Source organism: Xenopus laevis, chromosome 1S (genome assembly GCF_017654675.1).
Source record: "Xenopus laevis strain J_2021 chromosome 1S, Xenopus_laevis_v10.1, whole genome shotgun sequence".
Taxonomy (NCBI): domain Eukaryota; kingdom Metazoa; phylum Chordata; class Amphibia; order Anura; family Pipidae; genus Xenopus; species Xenopus laevis.
In genome coordinates, this window is record NC_054372.1 from 163,557,642 (window position 1) to 163,571,494 (window position 13,853).

Below are 13,853 nucleotides of genomic sequence, written 5' to 3' on the forward strand. Positions count from 1 at the left end.
ATGTGATATAGCTCTAGGTCGAGGTCAGAGAGAATTTCCATGAACTTTCATGAGGCTGTTAGTCAAGGAGGAGTTGGGAAACAATACAGTAAACAAACTTTGACATACGACTTCTTATCATGAATTTTAAATAAAATATTCACCCATTCTTGTCTTAAGAATCCTCAATGGCTCTTCTGAAAGACAATTTGTGCTTTATGTGAACTGACCTCCAAAATCACGAGGAATTATAAACATTAATTCATATACACTTATTCACTTACTGTACATATAAAATGAACCTTTGTTATTCAAGTATGCAAGAATATACAAATACTCTTTTACATTACAATTTATTAACAATACCCATATGTGCTTTATTATATGCTATATAATACATTTAAAATATTGCTTGCATGTTTTTTTAAAGGTTGATCATCTTAACAAAACTTATTAACTTAGGTTAATTTATCAACTCTGTCAATGCACTAATCGGGTGCAAAGAGCAGCTCTCTATTTAAAACTAGTGATGGGCGAATTTATTCGCCAGGCGCGAATTCTCAGCGAATTTGCGCGTTTCGCCACCAGCGAATAAATTCACAAAACGCCCGTGAAAATTTGCGGCAAAAACGGGTGCCGGCGTCAAAAACGGGCGCCGGCATCAAAAACGGGCGCCGGCATCAAAAACGAGACGCCGGCGCCGTTTTGCGAATTTTTCGCAGTTTCGCGAATTTTTCGCAGTTTCGCGAATTTTTCGCAGTTTCGCGAATTTTTCGGCGAAGCGAAACGGCGCAAATTCGCCCATCACTATTTAAAACACAAAACTGTACCTACTGCCTGCCATAGTAGAGGATCCCACTGTTCCTTGTCACTCCCCAACTTAAACATCAGAATGACACACATATGAGACAGAGTTCTAAAAGAAGCCCATGTACTGCCCCCAGCCCACCCCTTATGAATACAATGCTATTGAACACAATCATGTGAGAAGAGCAGGTTATAGCACTATATTTGGAGTGCAAAGACCTTACCTAAGGGCATTAAGAGGCCTATTTAGTAAGGGTCAAATTTTAGTGCTTTTAGAGTTTTTTTGTAATAAAAGTCGTTAACGGAAAAACTATTCGCAATGCGAAAAGTTATGGCTTTGTATGAACAAATTTTGCTTTGCGTGAATTTAATATAGCTTTTGCGAACCCGGAAACTGTTTAGCAACCACTTCTGACAGTGGAAGACCGTTTGCAAATTTTATAGCTTGCTCCAATGCGCAGTAAATATAATAAAACTTCTTACTGAAAAAGTCGTTATGTTTGCTTCAAAAGATTACAACACCTGCAAGCACTTCTTAAGAGTGCGCAATTAAAATTCGCAATTCAATAAGAGTTTAAGGAACAATATTACATTGAGAGATGTGGATTTTTATTCTTATTGGTGCGAATAGATTTGCTCTTTGAGACTTTAATAACATTCCCCTATATTTCTTTAAAATCATGAATGCCATTAAAGGAAAAAACACGAACGGAACATATGCTGAACGATGTTGTAACATCCTGCTTGGAGGTGAACCAGGGACCTGGTGTTTTTGTGCTGTCTGCATTGCAGCTGCTCTATGTGAGCAGACAGCCCTCCCCCTTTGCAACTTCCTGTCCAAAACTTTCCAGTATCTGACTCTGTAGCCACTGGCTACTGCCTAAGCTATTGAGCAAGCCAGTGAGGGAGGAGTGGACGTGTCTGTGATGTCACATTCAGTCCTGTCCCTGCAGACATCTGTTAACCCTTACTGCTTGTTTTCCCTCCCCTGAACTGCTCCTTTTCCCCTCCCTTTCCTGCACTGTTCCTTTCTCTCCCTCTCTGCCCTGTTCATTTAACCCCCCTCTCTGCCCTGTTTGTTTTCCTCCCCCCTCCCCCCTCCCTTCACTGCTTGTTCCTCTCCCTTGCCCTGCAATAATTGGGGGGGGGGGAAGAAAAGCAAACTTCTAAATAAAACAATCTGCTACTATCTTTTCTGGGGGCAATATGTATCAGCAGTTAGTGTAAATACCATAGTTATTTTCTACACAGTATTATGTTGTATACAAAAATCAATCAACATCTTTTCGGTTTTCCGTTGTAACTCCTTGCATCTTTTATTATATGTTACACAATTCCAGAACATCAGCTGCATTTATTCCCTTGCAACTTCCTGCACCTAAACATAAATTGTTCCATAACAGCTGTATTTTTACATTGCAACTCCCTGCACCTGATCATAAATTGTTCCATAACAGCTGCATTTATTCCTTTGCAACTCCCTGCACCTAATCATAAACTGTTCCACAACAGCTGCATTTATTCCCTTGCAACTACCTGCACATGAACATAAACTGTTCCATAACAGCTGCATTTTACCTTGCAACTCCCTGCACCTCATCATAAATTGTTCCAGAACAGCTGTATTTATTCTCTTGTAACTCCCTGCACCTAATCATAAATTGTTCCAGAACAGCTGCATTTTACCTGGCAACTCTCTGAACATTATCATAAATTGTTTCAGAACAGCTGATGTTGTGGAATAGTTGCATAGTTACATAGTTAAATTGGGTTGAAAAAAGACAAAGTCCATCAAGTTCAACCCCTCCAAATGAAAACCCAGCATCCATACACACACCCCTCTCTACTTTTGATTAAATTCTATATACCCACAACTATAGAGTTTAGTATCGCAATAGCCTTTGATATTATGTCTGTCCAAGAAATCATCCAAGCCACTCTTAAAGGCATTAACTGAATCAGCATCACAACATCACCCGGCAGTGCATTCCACAACCTCACTGTCCTCACTGTGAAGAACCCCCTACGTTGCTTCAAATGAAAGTTCTTTTCTTCTAGTCTGAAGGGGTGGCCTCTGGTGCGGTGATCCTCTTTATCGGTAAAAAGGTCCCCTGCTATTTGTCTATAATGTCCTCTACTGTACTTGTAAAGTGTAATCATGTCCCCTCACAGGCGCCTTTTTTTCAGAGAAAACAACCCCAACCTTGACAGTCTACCCTCATAATTTAAGTCTTCCATCCCTCTAACCAGTTTAGTTGCACGTCTCTGCACTCTCTCCAGCTCATTTATCTCTCTCTTAAGGACTGGAGTTCAAAACTGCACTGCATACTCCAGATGAGGGTTTACCAGGGACCTATAAGAGGCATAATTAGGTTTTCATCCCTTGAGTTAATGCCCTTTTTATGCAAGTCATAACTTTATTTGCTTTAGTGGCCACAGAATGACACTGCCCAGAATTAGACAACATGTTATCTACAAAAAACCCTAGAACCTTCTCATTTAAGGAAACTCCCACACACTGCCATTTAGTGTATAACTTGCATTTCTATTATTTTTGCCAAAGTGCATAACCTTGCATTTATCAACATTGAACCTCATTTTCCAGTTTGCTGCCCAGTTTTCCAATTTAGACAAATCACTCTGCAAAGTGGCAGCATCCAGCATGGAACCTATAGTTCTGCACAATTTAGTATCATCTGCAAAAATAGAAACAGTACTTTCAATGCCCACCTCCATAACAGTAAATACTATATGTACACGGTTTGTTTCTATTTTATAATGTAATAGAGGCAGGGACAGGCAGAGTGTGTAACAATGTATTATGGACTATAGATCATGTCCAGTTGGGCAAGTACATTTGTGATGCCTATTTTCTGTGGAACACAGGAGCATACTTTTGTACTTTAAATAAAAGAAAATATTACTATTACATTACTATTACAATTTGTATAAAATATCACATCTATTGATTTATGTTGAACATTTAAGGTATATTGTTATAAGTGAATGATCAGGCAGTAGCATAAGACAGTTATGTGCAGGCTGAGAACACACCGGACAGAGGGTGGGAGGGGAGGGGTTTGCTACAGCAGACTTCAGCATGTCAGTCAGTGCGGTGACCACTTCCTGTGGGAGATTGAAAAGACACTCCCACTCTTCATTTCAGCCAAGCTTCTGACCTGTAAACATCTCTCTGCAGCTCTGATATAATGAGAGTTTTAGGAGATAAAATGCTTTTAAAACATTTTTCTTTCTGCATCATTAAATGTTTTGAGCAAGGATGAGTAATATATCTGAATCTGATGGTTAAATAAAATGTCTCCTTAAATAAATCTCAAATTTTTAGAACTTTAGAGAAATGCAAAACATCTACTAATATTTAGAGAGAAAAAAATTGTGAAAAAAATTGAAATCCAAATTTTAATTAATCACCTGTTAAGTGCAGGCCTAGAGCCAAATGAAAAATACTTGAGTCTTATTTCATAACAGTATACCACAAATAATGACTTTTTGCAACTGTTTTCTATTTTTTTTTTCTAGTTTTTCTAAAATGTCAGCACTGCCCAATTTGGGACTTTAGATAAATAGGGCTTTCTGAATCATACTCATCTGTTTTCAATAATATTAAAGAACTAAACTAATAAAAGAAGAACTAAAACCAAAAAATGAAAATGGATAGAAATGCCAGATTTTATATACTGAACTTATTGAACCAGCCTAAAGGTTCAGCATCTCAAGAGTAGTAATGATCCAGGCCTTTAAAGTTGACGCTTTAGCCTACATTTCTAGCCTACACCTTTACTTAGGCTTTGGTTCTCCTTTAAGACTTTGACTCTGTTCAAAACATCTTTAAAATATATGTATTAATATATATTATATTTTAGAAATAAATAAACATCAAAAAGCCATACACATACTGCCAAACACATAGGGGGGTGTTTATCAAAGTCAGATTTTATCAACATTTTCTGCTACAAACTTAGATCGAATCCGCTTGGGTTTTTACGCTTATTTATTATTACATTTTCCTGAATATTTTTCAGGAAAGAATCAGATTTTCACGATTTTTCGGATTTTTCAACCAAAAACTGATTTCTTTTATGAAGAAAATCACTTTTTTGGGGGGATTTTTGCATTCGGAGTTTAGTAAATACCTCCCTGTGTGATAGGTTTGCCATCTGTCCAGTTTTTACCCAGACAGCCCGGTATTTTGAAGGGCTGCCCGGGTCAAAACTTCCTGACCGGTTCTGCAAATAAGGAAAACCGGATAGGATTCCCTTGATTGGCCGCCCACCGCATCATATTCCTGCCCCCTGACATCACAACCACTCCCTTCTAAGTCAAGGTCTGCCCCCTGCCTGGTCTCAGCCATATGGAAAGGTGGCAACCCTACTGTGTGATGATGGAGACTTTTTTGAGACAATTTTCTTAGTAAATAACTCCATACTGTACAGCTGTACTGTACTGTACAAAATAATAATAATAATCTGTTCCTTCCAAAATACTCAAGCCTCTACAGCCTTACAGAAAAATCATTTAAACAGAGAATACATTCTCTATTTTTTTGGGGGGATTTTTGCATTCGGAGTTTAGTAAATACCTCCCTTCTAAGTCAAGGTCTGCCCCCTGCCTGGTCTCAGCCATATGGAAAGGTGGCAACCCTACTGTGTGATGATGGAGACTTTTTTGAGACAATTTTCTTAGTAAATAACTCCATACTGTACAGCTGTACTGTACTGTACAAAATAATAATAATAATCTGTTCCTTCCAAAATACTCAAGCCTCTACAGCCTTACAGAAAAATCATTTAAACAGAGAATACATTCTCTATTTAGTAACATCTCCCTTTAAGGTTGCATCTCCCTCTATGGAGAAATGTAAAGGTAAAACTCTCACCTTTTTACCATTTTATTTGGTCACATATAGATCTATATATCTATATATCTATATATCTATATATCTATATAGAGATAGATACATACATACAAATAATAATGCATATATAACATTAATAACTCATATTTTACAGACAAGCCCATTCTGTTACTACATAGAACAAGTCATGCTAATTATTATAATGAGTTAAAGCACCTCACTTATTTGCTTTACTAGTCAGGCAGCAGGGAACCAAATATTAGTCTGTGCTTGTGGCAAAATACTTACACTAGAGTTTAAAACCCTAGCAAAATAAATTTCAAGTTTATCCTGCTGGCAATAAATGACAGTCACAGTGGAAACCTACAAGTAAAAGACCTGTTAAGAATGTTAAAAACTGAAATGAAATTTTCTAAACAGACGTTCTGTTTTGTATCTTGTTCTCAAAAAAAGGCATTTACACATTTAAGCAATGTCTTCCCATATCAAACGATTTGTTTTGGACTCAAATTGAAAAACAGGAAACAAAACACTGCCAAAAGCACCATATTAGAACTCCAATACATAGAGGTAATTTACTTCACAAGAGTTAGAGGAGCATCATATTGAACTAATGCATTTTCTGCTGAAATATACAAAATGCTTGTACTGATTACCTAAAATTGTACTTGTACTTGTACAAATTGCAATGTAAAAACCTTAATATTAATTGCGGGTCATTTAATAAAAGGACAGAAATCAAAATATAAAGCCTTAAAACCGCTGAAGTTGGGCAAAGACAATTACTAGAGAAAAAAAAACTCCAAAAACCTCAGACTTCAAATACTTTTACTTGGCAACGTTTTATATTAGAGATTCTAAACTTAGAGATCCGGTCATCGGAAAACATGTTTTTTTATCAGTTAATAGTGCTACTCCAGCAGAATTCTGCACTGAAATCCATTTCTCAAAAGAGCAAACAGATTTTTTTATATTCAATTTTGAAATCTGACAAGGGGCTAGACATAGTCAATTTCCCAGCTGCCCCTGGTCATGTGACTTGTGCCTGCACTTTAGGAGAGAAATGCTTTCTGGCAGGCTGCTGTTTTTCCTTCTCAATGTAACTGAATGTGTCTCAGTGGGACATGGGTTTTTACTATTGAGTGTTGTTCTTAAATCTACCAGCAGCTGTTATCTTGTGTTAGGGAGCTGTTATCTGGTTACCTTCCCATTGTTCTTTTGTTTGGCTGCTGGGGGGAAAAAGGGAGGGGGTGATATCACTCCAACTTGCACTACAGCAGTAAAGAGTGACTGAAGTTTATCAGAGCACAAGTCACATGACTTGGGGCACCTGGGAAATTGACAAAATATCTAGCCCCATGTCAGATTTCAAAATTGATTATAAAAAAATCTGTTTGCTCTTTTGAGAAATAGATTTCAGTGCAGAATTCTGCTGGAGCAGCACTATTAACTGATTCATTTTGAAATAATAAATTTTTCCCGTGACAGTATCCCTTTAAATAAATCTTTATTTTTATTTTTTTAAAAAGAATTATAAAAAAAAAACACAAAAGATAAGAAGGAGTTGAGACACAAGTGGGAGTGGGCATTCCAACACATTCATCTTAAATCACATGACATCTATATAAAATATGGATCTTTATTTATTAGATTCAAGAACATTTGTGAGAATGGAATGTCTTTATTAGAATTAAGAACCTATGGTATGTCAGTTAGACAAGCACAGTGACTTATTAAATATTTACTGCTTGTGCCCCGCCTTTTTTGTTACATCTCCAAAGATCAGATTCCTACTGAGCATTCACTCCTCATAGATGTAACATAAGGTATCCAAAACCCAGAACTAACTCCAAGGACCCGGTCACGGCTCACTCTTCTGCCTATAGCAGCCCAGGAAAACATAGTCATTGGCCAGACCGGGTCAGTACCAAACAGGCAATGCAGTACAAGCTGGCCTGTATTTGTGGAAAGGCCACCAAGGACCTAGAGCGGCAGGATTTTAGGGGGTGGCATGCTGCCGAACCACACCCACATTGGTTCAAAAACACTGGAGATGCGCAGGAAATAAAATCATTTTTTAAATTTTTCGTGTGCAAATCCCCATTGCTCTGGTGCTGATGAAAATTTGTGCGAATAAAAGGGAGGGGACTAGGCAACGAAAGTCAGCGTGCCTAGGGATGCCCGCTACGTAAATCCAGCCCTGAGTACAAGATTAGAAAACAGAAGCATAATCAATTTCATAGGCTGGTGTCAAAAACCAAACAGTAACGCTGTACAGAATCAGAATCTGAATTATGGTCAATAACAGGCAGTGGTCAGTACAGGCAGCAGGACAGGCAAGGGTCAGGAACAAAGATCAAACTTTATCAACAGACCCAGGAGCTATTGAAATAGACCTTGCATTGGGCAAAGTGAAAAGGAAGATGCGCCTTTTATTAGTTGAATTTCATGGCAAGCTTGATAACGTCATGAGCACCCGGGAAGTGCCAATTTGGATGCGCGTTTCCCCGCCATGCTCCAACAGGTACCGTTACATTAGAACTGTAGAAGCCTTGTAAATCTAATGCTTATCAACCATTGGCATAACTATAGAGAAAGTAGACAATACAGTTGCGGGGGGTATGGGGTCTGCTACCTCTATAGAAATGCATCCCCAACTACTCTTAATATCTGCATGGATAGTGAGGGGGAGCAGGCAGTGGGAAGGAATCGCTCTGCACTAGGCCCCTCCAAAGATTTTATTGCAGGAGGCCAAGCTTTGACTAGTTACATATAAACTAAAATACTAGGCTTAAAATAGATCAAAATGTTGACTATTACCCCTTGTTGCACAGAGCTGAAAATTGGCATAGAGCTGTGATTCTAATATTTGCAAAAGCATACTAGTGTAAAAATAATAAACCAACCAATTTAGGCTAATTTCATTTTCTGTGTGTTTGGATCAAAATCTCCTGGATTTTCAATTTGTACTTTGTTCTTGACCAAATGCTTTTCTAACATATACTTATTTTGGTGAACCTTCAAGACCTCATGTTTTTCTTATCTGTTGAAAGTAATGGACACATAATTAAATGATTTATTTCCCTCTCTCGTATAATTTAATGCATTTAAGCAGAAAACCCAAAGCTCATAAGTGTTTTGAACTATTCTATGAACTGCTTTAGTGAGGGCTCAGAGGGCTGTCCTATCATCTCTAGTGCCACTCACAGGTATAGTTTATTATATCCAAGGCTTATAAGGAGCTTAAACCATCTTGAAAAAAAATCTATATAATGTACTTGTAATCATAAGTACTGCCCTTTAATTGCTTGAATAATGTACTTAGTTTTTTTAATTTAGCAGTGGCAGCTGAAATATTTTATTTGTAATATTCTGTTCTATATTTTCAGGTTGGCGTTTAGCTAGTAAAATAAATGAGTACAGACAGATTTCCTTGCCACTTATATAAAAAAAACAAATTGTGTTTGGCATTGATGAAACTGCATAGTTTGAATGAGCTTAAATACAATGCTAGGAAAGGGAGCCTGTTATTAGACCCACATGTCAATCAAAATCTGACTCTGACTTCTGAATGAAGACCGACAGATGCAGAGACGAAAATAATGAAGTGTATCTTGGTTATTTCAGAAACAGTACATCATTTTAAATGATTATATTTAGATCATGTCTAATTTCAGTATAATAGCGCTTATATTAAGTTTACATTTTCTCAATAGTTCTTTAAGTTGGGCCTTAAGGAAAATTCTCCTACAGCAGTCAAAAACTTCCTCTTTGGTCTGATAGCATCTATAGGCAAGACAGACTTCATAGTCAGAAGAGGTGGACCTGTTAGACCTATTTCCTAGTAAATGAGAGTCTACCAGCCACAGGTGGCCCCGCTTACTGAGTAAAATTTAAGCAAAATGCAGCAACTACTGGATCAGATCCCATATTAATTGATATGCATTAAAATAAAGTATATATGTAGGCAGTGTCACTCAGGAGTACAATCAACGTTAAGCAGAGCCCTGCCAGGCGCCCCAGGCAACCCAGACGGCCGTGCCGCTCCTAGTTTGAAAAGTTAGCCGTAACACACTAAAAGTTAACCTGAAGGTGAACCACCCTCAGTTACAGATTCAAAGATTGAATATCAGTGGGGTGGTATATCATGGTAAAGCTCAAATTAAGATCATTGTTGAAATGCCCTACAGAAGTTCAGATAACAAACCTTGTCAGATTAATATTAGATTATCTACAGTATGTAGCTCTGTAATAGACAATATTTTGACAAAAGGGATTATCTCCATAGATGTAGGACTGCTCCCACAAAGCAATGAAAAGGTTGGCATAGATAGAGCAAATTAGACTGGTCACCTACTTAAACTAAATATTGGTTGCCATGGGTTATTGCACCTGGCCAAACTTAGTGCCATTTATAGCATATAGGGGTTAGAGAAGCAAAACATTTTTTTTCTTGAGCAATTCAGATTTTTTGATTTTACCATTGTCTAGTGGCCAGATCTGAGTCACATTCAGTTATTTCCACATATTGGGTGAAATCACTGCTTCTTGGAAAACACTGCTCTACATTAAAAATGTGATATTTACTTATTAGAGTTGATCATCATTTTTGCTATATTAATCATGGCCAAATATTTTTTTGCAGACTAGCCTCAGTGATTTGTTCCAGCACTGGGAAAAAAAAAAGTTTTAATCGGGATTTGATGATTTCAGTTTGTGGATTCTGAGTTTGAGACCCAGAATCCACCCCTCCACTGCTACTCTGCTGCTGGATGTGACTGCACTCGAATAAATTCTCAGGTCGGATGCAGGCAGATGCATTAGATTTCAGTACGAAATGCAACATGTTGCGATTCAGCGCCAAAATCTTCCACATCAGTCAGCACCTGAGCAGAGGCAATGTATTCAGCGGAGAGGCAAATTCTTGGCTTGAATTTCTCTGAGATCCACAACGTCTGGCACATCTTAACACCCCACAGAGCAGAATAAATGGATACAGCTATCTGCATTTCTTAATGTGTCCCTTTATTAATACAGTAACATTTTCCTGACAGTCAAAGTGTTGCTATGTATACACTTTATGCACATTTATTACACATTTTGCAGTTTTTCACTGTCTTTGCTATAGAATTATCCAGTTCGGACAGGTTGAATTCAAGAATTCAGTGAAATGCTATGAAAGTCAAACTGGTTTCAGATGCTGGGTCCAGGCAGCATTATTGCTATTATGCTGTATGGGATCCGTTATCTGGAAACCCATTATCCAGAAATCTCTGAATTACGTAAAGGCTGTCTTCCATGGACTCCATTATTATCAAATAATCCAAATTTTTAAAATAGATTTCTTTGTAATAATAAAACAGTACCTTGTACTTGTTCCAAACAATGAGAATTAATTCTTATTAGAGGCAAAACCAGCCTATTGGGTTTATTTAATTTTTACATGATTTTCTATTAGACTTATGGTATGAAGATCCAAATTACAGAAAGATCTGGTATCCGGAACCCCCAGGTTCCAACCATTATGGATAACAGGTCCCATACCTGTACTAAGTTTCTATGAACGCTATACAGATAAAAACATATTTCATATTTGTGCATGTTTTCATCCGTTTTGCAGGGACTTAGAAACCTTTGGTTTCCTAGATACTTATGTATAGGGCACTAGTATTTGTTGCACCAACTTGGGATCATTTATAAAGTTTGTGCAGTGCATATTTAATCGCAAACGGTTGTACTGTCCATGGTTTTTCCTGAACACTAAAATATTGCACTGCTGTGCCCATCTTTCAATTTTTTAAGCAAATTCGTATTGCACATTCATTTTCGAATTTTGAGAGGGGTGTTTGCATGAGTGTGCCCACTGTGTGAGGTTGTTGTGCTAGAAAATAGTGTTGACAGTAAATTAAATTCGCAAACTGTTTTGCAAATATTTTCTCCGCAAACAAAGTCATGGCAGAATTCAAATGCAGAATGTACACATAAATATGTGCAATTTGTAATTTTTGGCCTATGTGAAAAGCTATTATGGACATTCACAGTGTGAAAAACAATGTTTGCTCACTCTCTTATCCAGGTTTATAAATAAAACCATGCAAATATATTCACTGTGAGAACCAATCTGCCCTGCGCAAAGTATATTAATGAGCCCCACAGAACTCATAGCTCAAGATGCAAAACAATTGGCATATTGCAGAGGGAATTCTACAGTCCATGCCCCTCCACCAGCAGAAATGTCAAAATCTGTTTGTTTAAAAATGTATATCTATCTGTAAACTACTTTGAAGTTTAAATCCAATTCAAGAACTTTTTAAATCACTCTCCCTAGTGAAACACAGCAAGAATGTACTGTGTCTTTACTTTTATTACAAACTGTCCCAAGTGTTTAAATACACAACATAGAGCACCAATCCATGGTATGTCACAATACACTTCTCTCAAACAGCATGAACCTCAGTATCATCTAGTGAATTCCCAAGAGGTAATGAATTCCATTTAGAATTTCATTCAAGTTGAGCAATTCTGATGCAGTATTCTGATATATGGAGATATATTCCATATATTGGTAGCTGGAATGCATACAATTGCATATTTTAAGTCGGTTGACAAAGACCATTCATTTTCATTTTTGCTTTAGTATATGGCAAACTGTTGTAAGAAGATACTAAGGCAGCATCAAGAAGGAAAAGTAAAAATCTGTGTAATAAAAAATTAGGATGAATATAGAAACTGAAAAACAGATTGCTAAGAGCTATGATCCTAGAAATGTGCATGAATAGCAAAACAAATGGAACAGATAGTTTAGGGTCACTAGAAGAAAGACTGGGGTGACTGGTATTCTGCCACAGATGTACGTTAGAGAAAACCTCTGATTGGTTGTGAGTGATAATCCCTGTACAAGCAATGGTAGATAGCTGAACTCACTAATATTTCCAGATAGGGTGCCAGTTGTATGTGATAATCCAGTGAGGAGAATACAATGGTGATGCTTTGGTAATTTATTGATTTACCTAGAGCAAAACATATGCAGGAATTTAGGGTAATGCTGGAGAATATTAGAGGTCAAAATGAAATGCTCTCACCTCTCACCGGGTATGATGTCTGTAACAGAAAGGAAGTACACATGACCCTGGGACAGGATGTGATGTCACAAAGGGAGGAGAGCAAAGCAATGGAAATTAACATAATACATTCAGAGACACATAATAAGAGACCACAGGGTGGCAGCACTACATAACAGTAATAATAAGATAATGCAGTTACAGCCAATTATAATTAAATGAAAGAAATAAAAGCTGGAACAGCACACTCCCCGTCTGAAATCCTAGGATTTCACTATATATGGAAACATGAATGTCCATGAAATGTTCAATCAAATACTGGAACCTGAAAGACAAAGCAAAACAAAGAAAGCACTTAAACTGAAAATGATGGACAGAAACAGTCCAAATGTCTGGAGTTTTCTGGTTGCTAGGAATAGTCCGGAGATGGACGACTGAATGGAAGAAAAGTTCCTCAAGTAAATGTCATTCCTCAACGGGTAAGAGAAGAACAATCTCGGATGCAGGCCTGATGAAGGACTTGGGATCGCCTTGTTTTGTGATGGTCACTCCCACCTTGCGAACCTTGCCGTCTTCACTGGCGAAGATTTTTGAGATCAGACCCATGGGCCAGGAATTTCTTTCCACCTTCTGGTCTTTCATGAGAACAAGATCTCCTATTTGTAAGTTTGGCTTGACCTGTTGCCACTTCCTACGTGCTTGAAGAAGAGTTAAGTACTCCTTTTTCCACCTGCTCCAGAAACAGTTGGCCAGATGTTGAACGTGTTTCAACTGTTTTCAGATATAGGTTACCAGAAGAAGACTCTTCAGGTGGATTAGGAACAGATCCAAACTTCTGAGTGAGAAGTGTTGCTGGAGTGAGAATGGCAGGTGATTCTGGATCCATAGATACAGGTACAAGAGGTCTTGAGTTGACAATAGCAGATACCTCAGCTAGGAAGGTAGCCAAAGTCTCATGGGTGAGCCTTAAGAAGTTTGAGTTCATAAGCATACAGTCCAATATTCTGCGGGTGATGCCTATCATTCTTTCCCATGAACCGCCCATATGAGAGGCATGAGGGGGGTTAAAGATCCATGTACAACCATTATTGGCTAAGTAGTCTTGAACTGGATTAGAGTCAATTTGCAAC